The sequence below is a fragment of the Hermetia illucens genome, chromosome 4, assembly GCF_905115235.1.
Source record: "Hermetia illucens chromosome 4, iHerIll2.2.curated.20191125, whole genome shotgun sequence".
NCBI classification, from domain to species: domain Eukaryota; kingdom Metazoa; phylum Arthropoda; class Insecta; order Diptera; family Stratiomyidae; genus Hermetia; species Hermetia illucens.
The window spans coordinates 105,342,240-105,366,239 of record NC_051852.1 but is presented as its reverse complement, the minus strand read 5'-3'; the positions used below and the strand labels follow the sequence as shown (position 1 = coordinate 105,366,239).

General features: G+C 41.2%; 1 protein-coding gene across 2 annotated transcripts in view; it reads right to left on the bottom strand.

Moving 5' to 3' along the window:
* Positions 1-24,000, bottom strand: part of LOC119654354 (ecdysone receptor) — an 834,675-nt gene that overhangs the window by 718,335 nt on the left and 92,340 nt on the right. For both annotated transcript variants that reach the window (XM_038059699.1, XM_038059698.1), the window contains exon 2: positions 20,270-20,759. The gene's annotated coding sequence lies outside the window, so the exon portion shown is untranslated. The remainder of the gene's footprint in view (positions 1-20,269; positions 20,760-24,000) is intronic.

Below are 24,000 nucleotides of genomic sequence, written 5' to 3'. Positions count from 1 at the left end.
AAATCTTTTGGGAAGTCCCTTATGCAATTTATACAACCGACCTTTATGCCACACCTTATCAAACGCCTTGGCGACATCACAATGGCTGAGCACATCTGCGCTTTAAGGTTTTGTTTGTTTGTAAAACCGGTTCAATATCTGTCTGTCTGTCTGTTTGTCACTAACTTTTTCTCAGAGACGGTTATTGTGGTTGACACGAAGGTGGGAACTGTGAACACTCAGACACACAATGAGTTACATCTTTCTACGTTCAGATTATGTGGGGTCCTCATATATGCAAAAAAGGATTGTATAATTTTTTCCACCGAATAGAGTCATGTTGAGTATCAAATGAAAGGTCTTGATTAACACTTTTCAATGCCAGGGGGAGAGTGCGAGGGGTTGAAAATAATGATTTCTTTGACAGGCCCATTCTCAAAAACTACTCAACCGAAAAATCTGAAAAAAAATCATGAAGCTACCTCTATACGGTATCCAGGCCTCAAAATACTCTCTTGAGTAGAACCCCCTTATAGATATGCAGTATTATAGATTATAGTATGAAGCATGTTATCCTCAAGTTTGACAAAAATCATGGTATTATTAACAAAGTTAGAGTAGCTCAAAATTGTCTTCACCGTGTAAATTTACTGCAATCCAAAATATCAATATCACACTAAAGTGAGTAGTCTGATATGCTGAATATATATACATTATGGGCTACGCACAAATGGGATTCTGCACTTAAATATACTCACAGAGGAAAGAAACAAAACCTTTTATACCTAAAGCTACGGTTTTCCGACTTATTTTCCATTGCATTTCTATCGGATTCGTGATCCTGCGCACCTGTTGGATTGTGAAATGCTTTTCGCGGAAACCGAATTGATGAGATGGTATAGATTTCGATCCACAATGATTTGCTTCCGCCTGTTAAGGAGAAGCCTTTCAAATAGCTTGACTGTAGTTGGGAGTAGCGGTACTGGTTGATACGATTGGACTATACTTGGCTCCTTCCCTGGTTTGGGGAGCAGTATATCTTCCGCCACTTTCCATTGCCGAGGGACGTATCTTAATCTAAGAGCTGCATTAATTATTTGGAATGATTTGATTAGACCCTTTTCCAACAATTCTTTTATAATAGTATTCTCCCAGTAAAAAGTTCATAGCCAGGTCTGTAACTTCTTTGTCAGAAAATTTAGGGTTTTTTCTCTTTTCCGTTCTGCGGTTTATTAGCCATAGTTTGCGTGCTCTACGTTTCTCTGCAATAAGTTCGTTAACCTCAACAGGACAGTCAGTATATTTTTCATGCAGTCCATGATGAGCAGGAGTGCTTTTCCAAGCCGCCTCGTGTATCTTCATCGTTAGCAATTCTATCTCCTCCTCGAGTTGATAAGCAGTGTTGATTTGGTCATTTATGCAAACGTTTGCTTGGATGTGATTTTTGAATACTGCCTACTTTTATTGTCTTGAAGTCAATCTGGGAGAATAGTATTTTCCCTCACTTTTTCGCTGACCAGCATCATAAAAGGCGAGTGGTCGGACATTATATTTTCATTATTGACATGGGTATGTTCGTCTGAGATTCCCTTAGTTACGAAGAAATCAATGACGTCGGGTGCTTTTGTAATGTCATTCGGCTTACCACTGGAGTGAAAATTACACTTTTGTGCTCTTCCTGCTTCAACGGAAACGAGGCGGACAGTATATAAGGAGATCTTCACACCAATAATCACAAGCTGCATTTTTTCATTTTCAATTTTCTGCTCTTCGTGATGTCGAATATCCTCTTTAACGAAGATTATAGTTCCCCTCTGGCTTGTCGTCTAGGATGTGTTGCATGATATGATCTTAGACTTCTTAGGCCCCGTAAGGTGGCTTTCTGAGATAGGGCATAACTCTATCTTCTCAGTATTAAGAAAGACTTCCAACGATCTCTGTTACAGTAGCCTTCATCCAAAATTTTATCATCTACCCAGGCATCAGAAATGCAGATGATGTGATGCTGGTAACAAAGGGCGAATAGATTGAAATATAACAACTTGATTCCTCTCATATTTTGATAGAAGAGTTTCCGGCTAATGAAGGATTCGTTCGGATCGGTCGATGAAGTAGACGGGCTATACGGAAACTTGCTACCGATTTGTTTATCTTTGAAGGTTTGCTGAAAGCCCCATGCGGTCAAAAAGAGGATAGGGCGATTGCTTCGAAGTCGTGGGGATGCTCTACCTTGAAGGACGGTCGGGGGTGCCATTCTTCGTCGGCGTCACATGCTTCAGCTCTCCCCAAGTCTAACGAAGAAGTCTAGGCTTCGTCCTTATTATTCTGTGCCGCGTACTTTTAGCGCGGTCCATGCATCAGTAGAGTTCTCCCACTTTTTTAAGGGGAGAGATATCTGTAAACTACCGCAAACAAGCCGCTGTTCAGAGTTTATCTCTGATAGAAATGCTATCTTTTAAATAGTTTAAATAATGCAATCTTAATAAGGTATATTTCAATATTTCATCTTTGGTTTACTCTAAAAAAACCAAAGTAGCACTTGTTTCAAGGACATTACAATCGGAATGCCAAATTGTCATGCAACTTAGCGTCCTTAATTTTTATCCGGACAAATAAAAAAATTCATAATCCATTATAAACATGTTTAGTTTCCAGTTAAACCAATCAAATGTTAAAAACTTTACTACTTTAATAAAAATTGTAACCCTTCATTTTCCTCGTGAAAGTCAATATATATCTAGCCACTAAATGTATGCATATAGACATATGTATATATTGTTATATGACAGTTAATCGGAATCCGAATGTAAGATATTATGAGAAGGTCGATACTCTCTTCCTAGTAGAGGCACGGACACTTCGAAGGCTGTAGCTACAATATTATTTACTTTCTGGGTTTCTTACACAACATTACCAGTATACTCAGATGGAAAAAAAATGGCGAGTTTCCTGAACCAGTTACAAGTATCTCTGCCTTTAAAGTGTGAATACCGAAATAGTCCATCGTTCGAAATTGTGTCGGGCCAGAATACCGCGAGGACCGAGTAAGAGTAACGATCACTTTCCAAGTGTTGCTCCCATATGACAAGACAGAGAGAATTTTGGGGTAACACAACCTCAACTTGATGTCGACATTAAGGTATCAGAATTTCCATATTTTAAACAACGAAGTCTGGGCGAATCTAGCACTGTTAATACATCGACCGACATCAAGTTCGATGGCACCATTACCATACCAGAAACAATGCAAATTAAACAAATCGGTCGGCGCATTCGGTATCTTTGTCGTTAATGCAGAGAGGAAGAGTGTAATGAACAGTCAAACAAAAAGTCGAGACTTTGTTGGTATTTATATTCAGTCCGTCTCTGCTGGTTTCTTCTCTGCAAGTCGATTTCATCAGCGTAGTGGTGGTATTTCAGGAAGGATGTCCTGGTCCACTGAAATTCTCCTCGTTCCCTGGATAAGGCAGCATGATGGATGCCATTGCAAACAAGAAGGAATAATATCGTTAACTTCAAATTCCTTTCTCGTTTTATCTCGCATAGGCAATCAGCGCAGGCAGGCAGCACGCAAATACCCTTCCAATTATTGTACTCAAGACGGTTGTCCTTTTTCAGAACCTTAACGGGTATCTTTGCCTTCCACTCGCTAGGAAAAAATGGGAATGCCAGGATTCACGTATAAGTGGAAACTATAACTCGGCTGAAACTACAGGGGCTGTACCTGAGCGTAAGTGAAGGACATTTATTCAGAGATTATAGTAATCCGTGCCTTCTACTCTCACAAACAGACTTGTGATCGTCTATAGCGAGGGTATAATCGGTAAGTAATTACGACTATTATCCTTTGCTGAGTCTGCAACACAAATGAATGATATCGAGGGGAGCAAAGTATTGCTTTCCTTTTAACCTATTACTAGCTAATATCGTGATATGCCGGGAATGATAGCCAGACAGCATGATGTAGTGAAAGGTAGTGAAAGATCGCCATATAAAAACTGTAAATGTTCATCAGGAACTGATTGCCAGCCCACTGCGAATCAACAATCGGGAGCTGTGGGAAAAAGGAGAACTAATAATTGTAGAATATACTAGACATAAATCGCGTTGAATCGGACACACTCTGTGCAAGCCAGCAAATATCACAGTAAGGCACAGTAACTGGGCCTCAGAGGTCCTCAGAGAGTGGTTTATTTAGTGTTCGTAGCCTGGCTCTAGCTAGAGCATACCGCCCAGACTGTTGCGTGCGTTCTTGCACTACCCCACCAGCCTGGAGGATGTCACCACTGAGTGCAAAGACTTAATAGCTGTTTGGCTGTCAGTCAGAATAGCTCGGATCGTACCTCATGACCAGGCCCTAGCCATCTACAGGATTCCAGCATAGCTAGTACTTAATCCTTGGAAAACACTGGCAAATCCTAGGAGACTGCACGACTTGCCTATGCTCCGAAAAAACTACCGCACTCCGTAGGGAACGCCCAGAGTTCCCGAGATACTTCGTGTCAATTTCCAACATCCGGACTCACGTAGTCTGATAGCATTACACGCTACAACACATTTAACGCAGAGGTATAGGGGAGGAGGTGCAGGAGCACATTGAGAGTAAGTAGCGCAGTTTGCAAATCCCCGGTATACTTTGAATCCTATTAACCTTCATTCTATTGCCAGCACCTATCACTATACAATAGAACCGTTGGAAAGGGTTGGAGTGAAAGAATTAAAAACGTAAAAAACGTTAAAAACGTAAAAATTTGAGTATAGGGTAAAGCTGGTCCCAACGGAAATACTTTGTACTCCGAGTAGGAGGTAGGCATGAAGAATATAGTCAAGTTCATAACCTTTTTGCATGGGATATACCATACTACATCGAATGAACATGATACCACAATGAGGTCATCCGATAAACCTTACTTTCAGAACTATCGTAAAAACTACAGATTAATTACAAACTTTGTCTAAATAGAAACAAAGAGAGACTACGAACTTTACCGTTTTCTCTTCAAGAGTTGATAGAAAAAAAACACTCTCCTTCCAGTGGAATGGACACCAACTATTTCTTCTGCTTATATAGTGAGGAATTAGAGAAGTTGAATACTAGGGGATCTAAGGGTTGCTTCTCCAGGTATTTCCACGAGCTTTCCTAACATGGATCCGTAACGCAGGTATTATCTATGTTTCTACAGTAAATTTGACCACGGTCAATTTGCCAGGGGTGGGTTCGGTGGTCAGTTCGATCATTAACAGTATCATCGTCTATTCCAACATTCTGCTCAGCAAGTTGCGTCATTATGGATTGAAATAGATAAACATCTCAATGTGGTCGATCTTAAACTCAATTTGATATCCTCAAGTCGTTCTCATGTTCCTTGTGCGAATTCATTCGCCGACAAGTACTCATAAACAAATTAAAAGCTATTAATGTTTTCATAATGACTCAAAACACATCATTTCTAAAGAGGCAGAGAGAACCTCATTTTCCAACCATAGCTCCACAAATTAAACATTTCACTATTGTAAACACATGACTGACTATAAAAGCCTGTCTGGCTACCATGCAAAGAAAAGTGTCCACATGACGGATAACCTCGAAATGTGGTGGAACACGCTTTTGCAGTTTGCATTCGATATTTGCGTGCTGCACTCCGGGGTATGCAGGGATATGCTGGGGGTTTCCTTTATACATATTACCAACTGGGCATGCGAATGGAAGGGCAGACGAGCCGACATCATCAACTGGGCAAACAAAGGCACTGAGTTGGGTCTGGGACAAGAGCATCGACGTTGGGGCAGTCTTCACCCAGGCCAATGCGAAAACTCGAAAAAAAAGTCCAGTGAAAAACTGAACTCATAAAAAAGTGCAGAGACATAGCAAGGGGATACTCTTGTGAAAATGAGTCTCCAATGGTCGCCGTATGTGTTTCGGTATGAATTGAGAAACACATGAGCGGGATTGCGAAAAGTTGTATGGGATATTCATTGTATGGAGGGCAGACTATAAACTTGTGGGGATGAGAAGTATTAAGCCGCTTTACATTGGGACAGGTCTGGATCGGCCAGTAATTAACGAATCCATTTTACAATGAGAACATTGGTTGCAGTAATGATTTTGTTTAAATTTATGAGTTCAACTTCACCTCATCTAAGTTGTGTACAAATATACCAGAGTAAATAGATTTTCCCTTTACATAAAAGTCAGTGCAAGACATTTAAGACCCCCGATTCCCCCGAATGGGAATAAATCATTAGACAGAACCTTGAGGGGGCGAATTTCCAAAAATACGGGGCCGACTTCCACGATGCAGCCAATCTGCATCACTCATTAGCAATAGTCATCACAGATATCCTCCACTTTATAGAACATTTTAACGACCCCATTCACCAGGAATTACATTTGGCCGCTGTCGGTTTTACGATTAAATATTTTAAACGAATGCACTCCATCCTCCTTTGGACCATAAAAGTTCAGAATGCTGATGGCTTCGCTTGTTGCAGCTGCACTATGTGCGGCTGGTACTACTCATCATGACGTCCCCAAGCACATCTTTCTTGAGGCTGATTGTCATCTTTATCTCTAGTCTTCCCACAGTAAATTTGTTCGTGTTTAATTATTGTAATTGCATAATTACCGCGTTTCGTCTTTTTTGATAGTCACATGATATGTATATGCACATGGAATCCATCGTTGCTTGATTGCGTGGGCTGGCGAGAGGCTGTTGATCGTTATTATCATTACAAATTCGATTTTAATATGATGAAATGCGATAGCCACCACCCACCTGATGTGGTTCAGAAAGTTAATTCAGAATATTGGAGTTTTTCAGATTGGCAGAGTCATTTGCTCGTCTGTGGGAGGAGGTAGGGTGCACTAGTATTTACTTATTTATATATATCCGAAATGACACGTAATCACATTAATTGATTTGATTTGATCATCATCATCATGGATAAATTGTTTTCTTCTAAAACGCTGCATTTTAGTGAAATCTAGACGTGGTAATAGGCCAGCCAGCTAATCCATGAGAAACTAGTTTTTCAATTAATGAGATCATTTCAGTAGAACGAAACTCTGACAGGGTAGTACTGATACTTTGGTTTGTGGATCTATGCTAAGCTAATTCTGTTTGCGCAAGAAGAGAAGTTATAGTCAATCTAGCGGAGTATGTAGATCGACTCGCTGCTATTTGAGCCACAAAATTTAGATACATCCAAGCTTATGCAAGTGATCGAGACTCCGAGTTGGGCCTTACACATTGGCATTTAATAAATCCAGTAAATAAAACTATATTGACAAAACGGATGTTGCGATCTTTTTGGAGGAGAGCACGAATAGAATACGTGGATCAGCAACATCCTCAAAATTAAGCGCAAGCAAGTTGAAATTTTTCCTGACGACCCGAAGTTGTAGGGTTTATCAGGGACCTATGTTGCAGCACATACTGACACAATGCGCCCAATATGGAGATAATGAGTCTGATAAAATGAAGTGCCACGAAGAGGTACTACGGAAGTAAGGACTCACGTCTGCTTCCCTGTAGCCGTAAATATTTACGGGCATGGGGTTTACTGCTGCTAATTTGAGGTGTTGCCGATTTGTAGGGGTTTGGTGACTGGAAGAATCAAGATTTCCGTGCTTGTATTCACTAGAAAATTGCGCCTGCTGTTAGGTGATGTATTGTCACGCTTGAAGTAGCCGTTGCCGCGACCCTCAGCGAACATTGTTTTGCGATAGTACATACATACGCATATACGAAGGCATAGCATTCCTTGAGGCTGTCAGAGTGGTCATACTGGCCATGAGTGCTCCATTTTTCGCCGTCAACCTTGTCCCCACCTAACTGCTCCATTTCGATGATGCGATGATGCGTTTTAACGCAAAGTGTGTGCGACCATGCGAAAATGTATTCGTCCATCCCGATTGTCGCAAACACTTCAGCCAATGACGCGATGGTTCTACACTACAGAGACATGGATCTTGAATCGAACACAGTGCGGATCAAGACTGAAACCCACTAGGTCAGATTGTTACCGGACAGGACTCTTCGGACTATAGCACAGGTTGCAAGAATAACCGCTTTTTGCATCTCCATGTATAGTCTAGCCCCAAGATCGAGCGTTTTCAGCGCTTTATGTAAGTTCTGTAGGACTAATCCCGTCGCTGAAATTACCACTGGGACTACTTCGATCTTCTGTAGTCTACAAGTCTGCTTCATATCGTCTGCCAAGGAGCCGGAGTTCCGGATTTTTTCGTGCTGTTTTTCAACAGTGTTCCGGTCCAACGGTATGGCTACATCGATTATGAAGCACGCTCGTTCTTCCTTCAGAAGCAGAACTAGATCGGGTCTGTTATGATTAACACTGTGGTCGGTGGCAATAGTGTGATCCCACAATAGTTTAACCCGATCATTTTCCAAGATTCTCTGCGGAGTATACTTATAGTAAGGATGGTAAGTTCCCACTAAGTTATATTTCAACGCAAGGTGTTCATGGAGAATCTTGCAGACGGAGGTATGACGATTGGTGTACTCGGTACTGCTTAACATCCTGCACGCAGATGTTATGTGCTGGATGGCCTCCTCTTCACAGTTGCATAACCTACAACTGGAGTTGGTGATTGAGGAGTCGTGAAGCCGTTTATAACTTTTTGTTGGGAGTGAAGCATCCTGAACTGAAGTTAGGAATGCTTCGGTCTCATAGAAAAGTAGACCATTAGTCAACCATTTGTTGGGGGCTTCAATGTCAATGCCTGACAACAACAAATTTTTTTGATATGATCTCCGTGAATGGGTTTCTCTTTCCACATGTCGATCTTCTCTTGGACTGAAGTAACATTCGACATGGGATCCCATTCTCTGCTTCTCAAGTTCAAAGGAGTTAATTTATTATCTGCCATGACGGTAACCTGATGTATTTGGCTACAGGATTGTTTCTCATAGAAAAACTTACGAAGAGAATGCACTTCATTGTAGTGCAATTTTTTTAAATCAAGTACCCCCCTTCCTCCCTGATGACGTGGGATAGTCTTCTTTTTCTTCAGCCTTTGTCCCGTTCACAAGCGGGGTCGGCTCGTCGTGATCGGCTTCGCCATTTGGCTCTATCGAATGCCTGATCTGGGTGCAATCTCGAGGCTTTCAAATCCCCATCCAGCGTATCAAGCCACCGCTGCTTAGGTCTGCCTTTTGGTCGTTTACCATCGACTTCGATGTTCAGACCAATCTTTGCAAGTGAATTCTCGTTTGCACGAATTGCGTGACCATACCATCGAAGACGCCTCTCTCGCAACTTTTCCACGATCGGTGCAACCCCATAACGATCGCGGATATCCTCATTTCGGATGTGATCTAAACGTGTGACGCCACTAGTCCAACGTAGCATCTTCGTCTCCATTACCGCGAGACGCCGTTCATTGTCTTTTATGGTCGGCCAACACTCAGAACCATAGAGAGCGACTGGACGGACAACATTGCGGGATAGTGATAGTGATAGTGATCCTCAATTTTTCGGCAGTTCTATTGCGCATGTTGTTATTTGCAAGAACTACTCTTACCCGTCTATAGACAGATTCTAGATCCGTATTACTCCACTGTATCACACCGAAAGTGTATAGAAAGACGGGAATGGCGAAAGTGTTGATTGCCATGATTTTATTTTGCCCGCACAGCTCAGTTTACATACATATACATATACAGAGGAAACCCCGAAATACCAGCAAGTCATTTCAACGCGTGAGTTGTGAATTGGGCTTGCCGAATTACTTATATCAGGGGCCGCGAACATAGAAAATATATTCACTTTTCGAGAGGTGGGCAGATGATCAATGACGAATTTGGTAAGTTCTCGGAGTTCTCTCGCAATCATCCGTCTTAGCTTGTAGTTTTCCGTAAAGAAAAAACTCCCATCGATTATCACCTGGAAGTGAAGATAGGATTTTGGTAGGTAGATCGACTGGCGATGGTTAGCAGGTGTATTCCAGGTTTGGTCCCCATTTTTGATACCCACCCACGTTTTCGCATCGTAATCTGAACGACCCTTTGACTGTTGAGGCCGCAATTGGTGGAGTTTAAGACAGAAGGGTTTATGTCATTTAGAAGCGGGGCCAGCTTGTTTTGGTCGGTTGTGCCATTTTACTCTATCATCGAATTGATCTGGATCGAGTGAAAGGGCCTTTAGATCACTATCTAGCATATCAAACCATCGTTGTTTCAGCCGGCCTTTTGGTCGTTCCTCTCCACATCAACGTTCAGAGCATCAACGCATATATAAATGGTTGTCAGTAAACCATAAATAGTGTGTCAACGTTCCCAGAAATGTTCTTCAACTTCTTCCACGATTTGAATGATCGCCCTTTCTAGTGACATTTCTGTTCTTTGATAAATTCGTCCACTACCTGGTACCTGGTCTATATATGGACGCAATATGTTTGTTACTTAGAACAATCCGTGTTAAACTGCCGCAAGCTTCCTTGAAGTTGATGCAAAGCAGATGAAACCTGAACTTGGCAGGCCACTACTGCAGGCCCAAAACCTCTTTAGTCATTTATATTGACTATTATCTTTGCGATACTGAATACCCTTTCAATTTTCACACTCAAAACGACTCATGCAATCTTAATCATCAAATCGTTCTTCCGTATAAGTGGAACTAGCAACTCCGCAGTAGCTGCAACGCCTTTAAGAATTAGCTATGTCATCTATGAGATTTGGACATTCAGAGGAGGTTGTTCGATTAAATATATTAGTGTAGTACCTTCTCTATCTGTCAATATCAGTCCGACATTCGTTTCACGTCTCCTATTATTACGTTTAGCAAAATACAAAACCACAGTGACGCCGAAGGAAAAGAATACTCTCCAGAATCTCAACATCTGACTCCGCGTAGGCCCAGAAGCTTCTCGTGAACTTGTCTTGGGTTCGTATCGCTCTATTAGGCATATTTTCTTGTTAACAGAAAAAACAACACATATCTGTTTGAAGAAGCAGGTTGGTTACAAGGTGTTGGTCGAGAGGACTATGACTTAGAAAAGACAAGTACGATACACTATAATGATTGAGTTGGAATTCGAAGAATATTTCTAAATTCAACGCTTCTTGATTTCTGAATGTGACGATAATTTCGAAAGTCACAAGAGACGAGCATTTGAAATAATAAAAATTTGTCTTTTCTATTCGCTAGTCTTAATTTATTGATCTTGCAAATAAAAATATTTCGGGAACTACTTGTTCCCTTCATCAGAGCTAACAAGCCTTCTGACTTTTGCAAGACATAGTTCACTAGCGAATAAGAAAAACAAGTTTTAATTATTTCAAATAATTTAATCCCTAGAAATACCGCGTAATTACACTCAGAGGAGCATGTTTTATGTAACCTTAATTAAGTGTGGACAACAGAACAACAGCCCTAAGAGTTAGTTCGGGTTTAGGGATTATCCCGACCATCGGGGAGTGGCTAAAGAGAAAGTATGGGGAGATCAATTATAATCTCACTCAGTTTCTCACCGGTCGTGCAGAATATCGTCAGTATCTTTACAGGTTTAATTTGGACCTTAAATTGGAGCTCACCTGAGTGTCCAAATTACGATGGGGTCATACGTATTTTTCCAATGCTCAAGATTCGCAGATAAAAGAAGAAATCTAGAGGAAACTCTAGGTGAAATGCTATTAACAGAAAATTTGAACTGAAGAATATCATTATTTCAGGAGAATTGGGATGCGATGATGATCGCAGAAATACAAGGTAAACTGCGGAAAGCGGAAGAAGGCAAGAAGGTGTGGCCACGAATGTTCTACATAGAAAACAGCAGACTTAGCTCAAGTGAGCTGACTTCGTTTCGTGATACCCCATATTCTGGCTTGTCCAGGCCAGCGTTTTTGAAAATATTCACCTCCTTTGGCTGACGAATAACCAAAAATAAAACTTTGTTTTAAACAAACTCTTAAAAATCTAATGGGGCAAGGTCAATGGCGTACAAGGGTTAAATTGAGCTCTGAGTGAGTTCTGCAGTGTGATACCTAGCGAGGTCTATTCACCAGGGATGGACGTGTTTCATTCAACGCTGCTTCAGGCGGTCTTTTTTGCTTCTGAGGGATAACTTATAGGCAAATTCAGGAATCAATTTCCAAAACATAAACTATGGATTGGATTCAATTTTCTATGGTAGTATAGTCTCCCTTGAACGCCTCTGATAGTTCAGCAACAGTTTATTTTCCTCCTCCATCGTCACAATGCCACTAACACTTCGTTCCTATCCACCGGAGAACGCCGCTGCTCTTCGATTCGTCTTTCTTACAAGAACGTCCGAGTGCTGACAAACATATTCGGCTAGGATGTTGTCGATGTAAGTCGCATAAGTCACTCAGTGTCGGAATTTTATCTATTTCTATGTTAAAGACGTCATAGTTCAAACAATACAGTGACATCCAACTTTAACAGCCGCTTTCAACAGGGCTTGCCTCACCTTCGACGTGACGAAGCTGATAGGTAGTAAAGGATCACCTTTAAAGAGGTGAGCTACGAATTGCAGGATCAAAGCGAGAAGGGGATTAAGGCGAATGAGGTGCAAGTACAAGTTGTAAGAACTATTTGCCAAACCGGGAATCTCAACGATTATAAAGCTATGGAGCTACATTGAGCAGAACTCTTACAATTATTTGAAAATTAGATGAAAACTCCAATGAATAAGGAAAAAGTGCGAAAGGACCAATAGGCGCAGAGTTAATTTTATCGACGAAGATTGCACACACAATGGGGGATACGGTCGATGAAACGTGATAAATGAAAACGTTACCTGCAGGAACTTGACCCAGGAAGGGCGTTAGTGCTACAACAATGACGAAATTATGCAAGCAAAGCGTTGTTAAGATCATATTACTGTTATACTCATTATGTGGAGCATTTATAAATGTGCCTACTTTAACCTCGAAAGGAACAAAAGGGGGCAGAACATTGTTATTCTAATAGATAGCCATGGGACTTAGGTCCTACCAGATAAATCTCATACTGGTACGGGAAAGCCTTAACAGACTGACAACGCTCGGCTCTCTTACTTAAATCTGGATACTCTGGGTTCGTAAGAAAATAAACAAAATGCGCTTTGTATTCAAATCACATTCAATCACTTCACTTCCCCTCGTTTCCCAAATGTTAAAGCTTCTAAAATCCAAAGTAAATCCATGCTATACTCGTAGCAGGCACGATCCAAAATTCTCCTTTTGTTTTCAATCTTCCAAAACTTTCAACTCACAACGAACATCCTCCTCTTGCAACGGACAAAAGCTAGTCTCCCAATAATTTTTCAGCGCAGACCACGAACTCAAGATTTTCATCAGCTGGGTTAACATCAAAATTTTTATGGAACCACCCTGCCTTGATCTTTATTACAAAAGAAGAATCCTCAGCATTGTTTGCATTTCGCCCCAGGTGGAAACAAACGTTGGAAGTGCCTCTAATAATATGCAACATGAGTAGGCACATAATAGTCGTTTCCAGGATATTAGAACAACTGATATATTACAATTTGGAAATATCTAAGTGAATTTTAGGATCTTGGGAGAAGTTAAAGGGTAACAAGGTTTTATGTGTCTGGACGGCTCGAATGGTAAGAGCGCTGGGCTGTTGTAGCGGAAGGTCGCGGTTCAAATCTCACTGGTGGCAGAGGGATTTGTTATCGTGACTGGATGTCGGATACCAGTCGACTCAGCTGTGAGTCAAATCAGGGTAATAATCTCGGGTGAGCAAAATGCTGACCACATTGCCTCCTACAGTGTACTGTAGTGTACCGTAATGGTCTTAAATTAAGTGCTCTAGCACACTTCAAGAACCTGATCCAATATGGATTGTTGCGCCAACGATTATTATTATTATTAAGGCTTTATAAATATAATTATGAAAAGAAAAATAAATATGACCTGGGTCTGAGTTTAGTCTAAAACGCACGTAATCATTTTATGTATAAATTTCCATATATTTCGTTTGCTGCTTAGGATGACCCTGCATATAGTAAAAGACTAAAATCGACAGGTAATAAAAATGAGACTAGAATGAGATAACCCATATGAAGGACTATGTTATTGAATTAGGAAGAGGGAAAACAAATCAGTACCATAGTATATAGTTGTTTAGATGCAGCCTGTTATCAATACAGGCTATAGAAAAATACACTGAGTTCGAATAGATCACATCACGTATAAACGATTTGGTCCATATATGTACATTCACATGTGTTGCGTCTCAAATAGCATGGCAACAATAACTCACCCTGTCAGCCATGTTGAAAGCATCTATAAAACCTGTACATCGAATGTTCTAAACTTCACAAAGAAGCGAGCATATATTTATTGCCTAACATATCTCCTGTGATCATTAATACCATTCATCAAGGCTTTTGCATGGCGAAATAGTGAATAGTAACATCACTGGCAGCGCATGGAACAAAACCCTCGATCGCCTTCCAATACGTATCCGACTGTACCCTGTGGATAAAAAACATTCAGGTTCTGCGATAACCTAGAGACAGGTGTCTTATACCATCATACGGTTGACAATGAATGCGGTTTTTGCGTACATAGAACGCAATATATTTTGTCTCCGCAATTCATGCTTCACCTGTGTCCGCAAGACCATATCGGCTCGAAGTATGTTCTTGCCTCCATGGCCTATGAGTCCACGTAATTCCTCCAGGCAAGAAACTATTCATAAAACTCATGTTCGGTCAGAAAAAATTCGCACAAATAACTTATAGCCATGTCATCTTCATGTTGACGGTAATCGCCATTCTTATTATATTTAAATTTTGCCTGTGTTTGTTTCTATTAATTTTTATTTCTTCCCCAATGATGTATTGTTAGACTTTTGTGGCCATTCGCTGGCGCATTAGTTATTAACATTATAGGGGCTGTACAAATCATATTGATAATGGGCCCCGGAGTCGCGTTTCAATTTCTGAGGCGACTTACTCCATTACCATTCAATGAATTGGATCTTTTTACTCAGCCTATCACAATGTTCCGGTCTTACTGAGTCATCGAATCAGATCATACAAATTGGGATTAAATTTGATGCCAAAATATTTTGGGGGGATGGATTTCAAGATCCCGATTAAACCAATCGCGAATGCCATATTTGCGTCTGGTAGAATCGCAAATAATTACGTGTGATGACAATCGAAAATTTCGCACCTCCAAATGTATGAGTGAATAACAAGCAATAAAATTACAAATGCAACGAGCTAGGCTTGCCAAAATCATGAATGGTCACATTCCAATTTGTTATGCAAAAATTGTTAGTATGTCTATAATTTGCATAAGAACAATTATTAGTAATCAAATCCCATAGAAGTCTATAGGTGTGTTCGCTATTCACATACATGTGTTTGCGTTTTGCACGTCAGAGACATTACTAAGTTTTCGCACATGGAAGAGGTCAAAAATCTTGACAAGTTCGCATGCAGGAAATTTTGGCAATCAATTAGTGGTCAAGTGAAAATGATGATCTACTACATTTGTCACGAATGGCTGGCATATTTTTTGGGAAGACTGTGCTGTGGCCAAGCAGCTGAAATATAATTTCAAATACAAACAAAAATTGCTGAGCGTATGATCAGAAATTAGGCACTGTTGCATCATAATGTTGGCAGAAGAACTCCTGTTTTTTTGTGTTAGTTCAATCCCTGAAGGCAGATATTGTGATGCTACCCGTCCACTTAAAGGCGGCCCCTGGGGTCGTCAGAAACTGCATATAGAGAAAGAATTTTGTAAGATATATAGATGAGCTTGGTATCCATCGAGCGTCCTAAAGCATTATCTATTCCTCTTTCTGATTCAATATACAGATATTCCCTCCCAACATGGCACTGCTTTACCCTGCGTTTGACTGGCATTCTTGATTCCCACTGACATATCAAGGTCTAAATAAATGTCGGCATGAGCACTTTCCCGCTGGACTTCTCGACCATAAATTTTAACTTCAAGGTCAGCAACAAGTTTTGCTTCTGGGATGTGTGCAAACTTTTGATAGTGACACTTAGACAAGAGATGTTACGTAAGATTACCCACTTTCTCCAGGTTGAACTAGTCTTGAAGCAGCAACAATTGTATAATATATTATGGTGGTAAACAACAATCATTACAAAAATTACAAAGACTGCTTTTTGTCTCGTTTTGGCCCCTTCGTTGTGAAGGGCAAGCATGAATTTGAAAGTAGTCGCCCGGCTGCGATCAATTTGTTACAATTACTTAACTTGGTTTGTCTTCAATAAAAACAAATATGTCCATACAGTCCATTTGGATTTCTCGGAAGTGTTTGATTCTATTGACCATCCCTTGCTTCTGACCAAATTTCGGTTGTATGAATTTGATAGTGCTTTAACGGTAATTAGCTCTGAGAAGAATCTTGGTGTGACCTTTGGCAGTAAACTCCGATTCAATATGTCGACATACTCAGCCGAACTTCCAGGATAATAATAATAACTCCGCCGTAGCCCGTCCCAAGCCCGGTTGTGAAAGGAGGAGGGATGGATAACTTCAATCTGAATGGCTGCGTCTCAGGGGGTACGTGATTTAAGTGCTGGAACTTTACAGTCTTGCAGATTACTAACTGAGGAAGCTATCCCCACACCTGACAGTGAGGTATAAAATGCAAATCCATCTAATGAGAATAAGGAGAAACTTGAGGTCCGGTACACATAACTGGTGGGAGTCGTCTGACTTGGTGACTGGGTCGGGCTGCTGTAATGGACGCTAGTCGTGGGGCGGTTCGAAGTCTACGAGCCACGACAACCAGGAGCATTGCTCCGCTGGCTGCAGCTGTTCCGCCACAGTCACAAAGGATGAAGTAGAATGAGGAAATGAATCTCTTCATCATCCGCTCCTACTACGAAATAACGGCGGGGGCGGGTACAACATCTTACCGCCCCTTGTTTCACCAGAGATTCGTCGAGTGTTTCCCGCAATTCGCACACGTGACTATGCAGCGAGTCGCAGACCAGTACCGCTTTATTACTCGCAGCGATACAATCCAAGCCATCATCAAGGAGCGTGTTCGACTTGAGGTCATCGGGGAAACTGATGACCAAGAGCCGATGGGGGCAGAGGCGGCGGCATTAACAACACCACACCGCACTACAGGCAACGGTTCCAGTATTCGCCGAAGCACTCTTCTCCACCGTTCAGCTGGGGTTTCCAATGAGGTTCGGGACGAATTCCGAAGAGCACGTAAAGAATTCTCGGAAATGGATCATTTGCACAGGTCAGGCATTCCCACGCAGTCGGTTACGACGGTATGACGAAAGTCACTCCAGACGTGTCCAGAATATAACATACGCAAGGAACCAGTGGCGCTTTTTGAGATCTGTCAACGAATCCCAACAGAGCGTCCAGACAGTAGAGTTTTCAGTAATGGAGGCGCAAGAATACTGAAGTGGACTTTGATGGTGAGCATACTGAGTGGATCACCGCCGAAGGCACCCGCCATGCCAATACGCCTGACATGAATTTTACGGATGTTACCGAAGAGGAACTTCCACCATCCATAAACAGTTTGAAGAACTAGAGGGGTCCAGGTCTGGATCCGGTGCAAAACTTATGATACAAAAATTTCACCAGTACACATGGTCGATGCGCACATTATAAATCACATCATTAGTCGGCCGGAGGAATCTCCGCCCTTTCTTACTGCGGGCATTACCTACCCCTATCCCTAAGAAGGACAAGGTGCATGACCTCATAGACACAAGACCGATTACTTGCTTACCAAATTCAAATTCATCACGTCCATTAGAAGTCGAAGGTTCAATGCGTACCTCGAGACCACCAACATTCTGTCCGAGGAGCAGAAGGGCTACCGAATTGGGTCAAGGGGTTGCAAAGAGCAACTCATTATCAATTCGGTAGTTGTAGGACAAGCAACTAGAGGTGAAGGAAACCTGTTTAGTTGCTATATCGATTACGACAAGGCTTTCGACAGCGTTCCGCATACCTGGCTAATCGATGTCCTACATCTGTATCGCATTGATCCGAAACTAATAAAGTTTTTGGCGACAGTTGTGGAAGGGTGGCATATCCCTTTACCAGTTCTTACATCTGAGGGTCCTAATATCTCAGAGCCCATCCATATATGGAGGGGCATCTTCCAGGGGAATTCGTTGAGTCCCCTTTGGTTTTGCATGGCAATGAACTTCCTTTCATGGCTACTGAATGATGAGAGAAGGCATGGTTTCGCAATCAAATATGGTTTAAGTGCTAAGTGCGAACTAACTTGATGTAATTAGATGACATCATTTTGTATGCTGGTACTGACGACTACCTTAGAAGTCTGTTATAAATAGTAGAAATGTTCAGTAGTGATATTCGGATGAAATTTGGATTAGACAAGTGTCGAATCTAAGCCATCTGCAAAGGTCATCACAAGCCGCATGCCGGACATAAAATTGGTGACCTCCACATCCAAGCTATGACCAACACAGACTTTTATTAATACCTAGGAATTCTGCTCGAGTTGGTGATCTCAAGGATGCTCTGCTGTCCGAATTCCTGCGACGTGCAAAACTGGTACTGAAACCGCATCTCTCGGGGAGGAATAAAATAAGCGCGTTGAATGCATTCGCTATCCCTTCACTGGCTTATAAAAAGCTCAACATGAAAGAACGGGTGGAGGACGTTCAGTGCAGAATGTTTAGTTCGGCGTTAGAGACGTTGGACCATCTCATTTCTCGCTATACTATTATGGCACCGGTGCAATACATCACCAGGCATAAAAAGGTGAACTTTGAGAAATCAAAGAAATTTGGCGTCTCGAGCGGGGGGTTGTAGTTCTCATAATATTGTCAGCTACAGGTATTGTACCTAAAAAATTCACGGCTTCCTTGACGTCCTGGGACTCTCGCACAGCCTGGCTCAAACCATACAGAAATATATCATTCTGCATACGTGCTCGATGTTGCGGGGAGCTCTCGACGGATTTTCCCACTGACCTACCACCGGCCACTACCACCAGCGCCCTTTTATAATTTAAGTAGGTAGGATCGTCCGAGCCTAAATACTTGGCACTTAGTGCTAATATTAGGTAAAATTCGGCATCTTGCCGTGGAGGTGACAACTTGGAAATAATAATGGTTGGCGCAACAATCCATATTGGATCAAGGCCTTGAAGTGTGTTAGAGCACTTCAATCAACACCGTTACGGTACACTACAGTACACTGTAGGAGGCAATGTGGTCAACATTGTGCTCGCCCGAGATTATTACTCTGATTTGACTCAGGTACTCATTTACAGCTGAGTAGACTGGTACCCGACATCCAGTCACGATAACAAATCTCTGTGCTACCAATGAGATTTGAACTGCGACTTTCCTTCCTTCCGGGATGTCTGGCTTTATGCGTTCCTTCAATAAATTCAAGGACATACATTGCTCAGTTGTCCTTTGCAATTCCATCGTCCATACTATTCTTGTTGAATTTTTCAAAGCAAATTTAAAAAGAACCTTTGCTACTCTACTTATCCTGATCGTATGATTGGTTTGATGGACAGCTCTGTAATCTCAGGAATTCAATAGCGTAACACATCATACAAAGTTTGCAACCTTAATATTTTTGAAGTTTCATTCGCGGAGCTTTGATGGTACGCCTTTGATGATACTTGCTTAGAATGCTACGTGAAAATAACCGTTTGGTCCTCTGGCTTCCTCCCTAGCCAATCGCAGAAGTGGTAAAAAAAATGATCTTTTTATCTTGTCAAACCTTCAAGCTGGATCAATAAAAAGTTATGCACCTCTAGGACAGAAGGCACATTACACAATGGTAAGTCGTATCTAGATTAGGTGAGAATGAGAAAGACGGGAGGGAGGGAACATTAAAATACCCATAACAAGAAATATCAGGTTAAACCTTGCCGATATGATTATTTACCGATGCCTCTCTTGAGCCAGTTTTTCTGTATTCGCCACGGTCTAGAAGGCGAGGTATCTTCGTCGAAAGTCTGAAAAAGTCGGACAGTTGCGTATGGAATACAGGGTTTTCTAATCTTCCTCCCCATATTTAGTGCAGGTAGCCGAGCTCAATACCCGGATTTTGTCCAGATATTGGTTCCATCCTGCTTAAAGAAAATCAAATCACTCGATATTATAATAATAATTTTGAAGGGAATCAAAGTCAAATTTTTCACGTTTTCTACTGCTTTTTGAGGTGATCTACGTGATCCTTCCCAATGATTCTGTTAACAGATACGAGTACTTCTATTATATCAAATGATGGAAATTATTTGAAACGAATAAGAATGTGTGCACGTAATAAAATTCACTTACCTTGTTCGCCCCAAAAAAGTTCGATCTGGCTGTATAAAAATCCAAAAATTTTATCCTATCAAAGAATTTATTACTATAATTGCACGAATACTCGAAAGAAGCTGGTGGCTTTGCGACTGGTGTTGCTCCACTTGAAGATTTTTCATGAATTTCTTACAGATACTTCCTCTTATCGCACTAACAAACAAACATCGAAAAAGCACTTTGCAACACTAAAATCTACGAATAGAAAAAAACATCTAATATCCGCTTTCGTTTTTTGCATGACTAGTGAATCTGAGGGAATTGCGTTTTCATTGATAAAAAAACCCATAAAATGAGCGACCCACTTTCGTTTCGACTTTATTCCATTTAAATTTATTGAATTTTTATATCTTTAAGTTACTAATCACAAGAGATGGCAGTTGTAAAATGTTGCAAACGACGTCGCGAAATTGAAATTCCACTCATTTCTGGGATAATCCTTTGATAACGGGTATTGCTGCCATAGCTGCAATGAAAAAAAAAATAGAATCGAGAATTAAAACTTGCCTCAGTCATGGGTAAAGGAGGGCGTAATTAAAAAATAGGAGTAAGTTAAGTTAAGCATTTAAATAATTATGGTTCGTTCGGGTCACTGTGGGGATGCGACTTTTACGGAGTAAATGCAAGGGTTTTTTTAGATATAACTACTCGTAACAACAGTTTCCTAGATTTTGGTTTGCAATGAATGCCAACGATTTTCACCTGCCCTACAAATTGGATGGTAAATATCTGATGTTTTACTGCTTGTTGGATTGTCATTTATTGACTATTGTTCGATTTTGCATTTGATGTGCGTTTCGTCGCTACAGTTCAAGGAACAGCAGATTTGCACTTTTTCACTTTTGATCTTGAAATTTTGAACTGACGTAATCGCTCCAGAATTTACTTAACGGAATCCGGCCTGTCCACGAGAAATGTCGGCATTCAGTTGCACCAAACGATTGTGAATAATTTGCTCATTGTCTTATGTTTGTGAGGTCACCTCTTTTTGGCAGAATGATGGTGAGATTTTAATAGTACATGTGGACATTACGCTCTGGCAGTTGACAATGGAGACTGTATATATACAAAGAACCGAACAACGGAGACCATAACTCAGCAATGTATGGCTCGGAAAAATTAGTCACCAGGCTGACGCCGGAGTAAGTGTAATCGTCCTCCCCCCACAAAATAATACCAAAAGTTAGTTTTTAAATCAGATCGTGACCATACCGATCGCAGGTGACCTCATTATTCCACTGATTCTACGCAACGTAGTCGGTCAGTACTCGGAACGACAGTTCGTTCATTGATGTGTTAGTAGCTAAGGACGCGCCATGCAGTAATTCGAAATACTTAAATTGCCCTCGGCAGTCGCTCTCACTGACGATAAGAGGGGATCGGTAGTCAAAAACCTTGTTTTATTCGAATCCAGCCGAAGAATGTGGTGCATAAGGCGGCCATTCCATCTTTGGAAAACTTGCCCGATAACATCTTCATTGTCCTGCCTGTTGTACGGTACTAAAGAAATAAAGCTTGCTGTCAACGGAAATGATACTGATTCTACACAATGGCAATACCATTTGTAGCCATTTGTACTTCGCTCATGTTCTCTGTTGTAGTCTTTGACACTACACTATCGAATATCTTGCAGAGCGCAGATATCGATGCGTCTTTTCCGAAGGACTCTTGCAAATCTCTTCGTTTTAAAATTCAGGATACCAATATTTAGCGCGAAGGCACGAGTTTTTTTGGCACAACCTATTTGCTTTCATCCTGACACCGTTTAACTAGTCGTGGCTAGATAAATATTACCGTAGACCTCTGTAGCAAACTCGATGTGAAAACACTCGAACATTACAACTTTGTTTTTTTTTTAAATAATATTGATATTAAATATAAAAATAAACCTCTACCAACTCGATGGAGTGCCATAAATTCGCCGAAGGGTGAATGGTTAGTTGCTTCCAAGTACTATGGTTTCCAGAAGTTGCAAGGATGCAACAATTTGGCATCGATTAAAGGTAGTAGCGTAGTAGCAAGCGTAGTCAAAATTTAAATCCAGTTGAGAATCGCAAAAACCAAAAAAAAACAACAACAACAATAATAATGAGTATTCATGTTATGATCCGAAACCACTTTCTTCGCGAGATTTAAACAATCTTTTCATAAGCAACCTGGACTGTTCCGTTCCCTGAGAAGTTTGCCCAGTACAGTTCTATCGGCGTTTCCTCTTCGTTTTTTAACGTAGCAGCTGTAAAAACATTTCCGACTTCACAAAATTGCTCTGGCGATGCAGCGGCATGACCGCTTCTATTCCTGGTCCGCTCGAAGCTGTTCATTGCTTTCTAATCTAATTTGGGCTGAAATCTAGAATATCCTTTTTAAGCAATCCGCGCGTGTTCAGTCTCTCAAAGTATTCCCATATTAGTTGGGAATCCCCCTGGTGCGACCGACGTGCCTTAATAGCTTAATATGGCTTTCGATTAGAACAACAATATTTTGCCCCTTTAGTTCCTTTCGAAGTTAAAAGAGGCATATCTATTTATGGCATATATTTCCGTCTTGAATATACTATGATAATATGCATATCCACTGGTTCAAAGTACGTTCTTCTTGGACCAATGACCCCGGCGTCTACTTCCTTTGCTATGAGGGTTCCGTCAGTGTACCAGGTAATCTATTGCTGGTATAAGCCGTATGCCACCGCCTGGCTCTCTCAGTTTGCCTTATTACTGGGACGTGTTTCAAACTTCTTACCGTGATGGAACCTCTTTGCCATGTTTATCTCTTGACGTTAATAAGTCGGGGTACTACCGAGAAAGAATGTCTATTTTCCTTCGATTTGGGGCAGCTTCTCGCCTCACTAATAATCCCGACCAGTCTGAAAATCGCTACTACTTCTCTACTTGTCTGCATCTGTATGTGAGAATGGGGAGGAGTCTTTGAAGTTTGTGCAGCCCCCTGGCGGTTGTGCTGAGTTCAGGTTTCTCTGCCCTAGTAATCATAGGGCTTACAATTGCAGTAGTATCTTTTGAGTGCAGATTAAAAAAATGCCACGTTGAGAAATTATTCAGACAGAAACTAATACAGACAAAGGTTAAGCAACGGATCGGATGGAAATACGAACCTTTGCTGAAATGTTTTTCATTCAAGCTTCTTGAAAGAATCCCTACTTGTGGAATGAAAACTTTTTCATTCATTTCGTAGTGATTGTTTGTAGCTTTATGTTTGTAAAGAAAGGTTTGTAGCTAGAAGTTGGATGTGATCTTCCTAAATATTTCATTTTCAGCTGGTTTTTCAACGAACAAACCAGAAAAACTGAAAGTACTACGCTTCTTTCTGAATTCAATTGAAGAAGCAGGCGGAGGAGAAGTCATTACTTAGTTGGGTAGTGGCAGTTTGCAACTGAGTCCTGGGTCTGCCCATCACTTTTCCTGTCCTTGGCTGCCAAATACGATAGAATGGAATGCCATATCGACAATTTTGAATTCCCTTCTACCTTTCATCCTTGAAGATCGTGATGAATATTTGGTTGGATAATGAGAATGTGAGGCGTGAAATCGGTAAAAGCAAGACTGAATTTTCACGGTTATCGGTTCGTTGAGTAAGTCAAATAATTTTTTAATTACCTAGAGGTGTATTAGTTTGGATACCTGGGTACGCAGCGTGGGGTTCCGGTTAGGCATCCGAAATACGAGTATTCCATTCAGTTAACGCGGAACCTC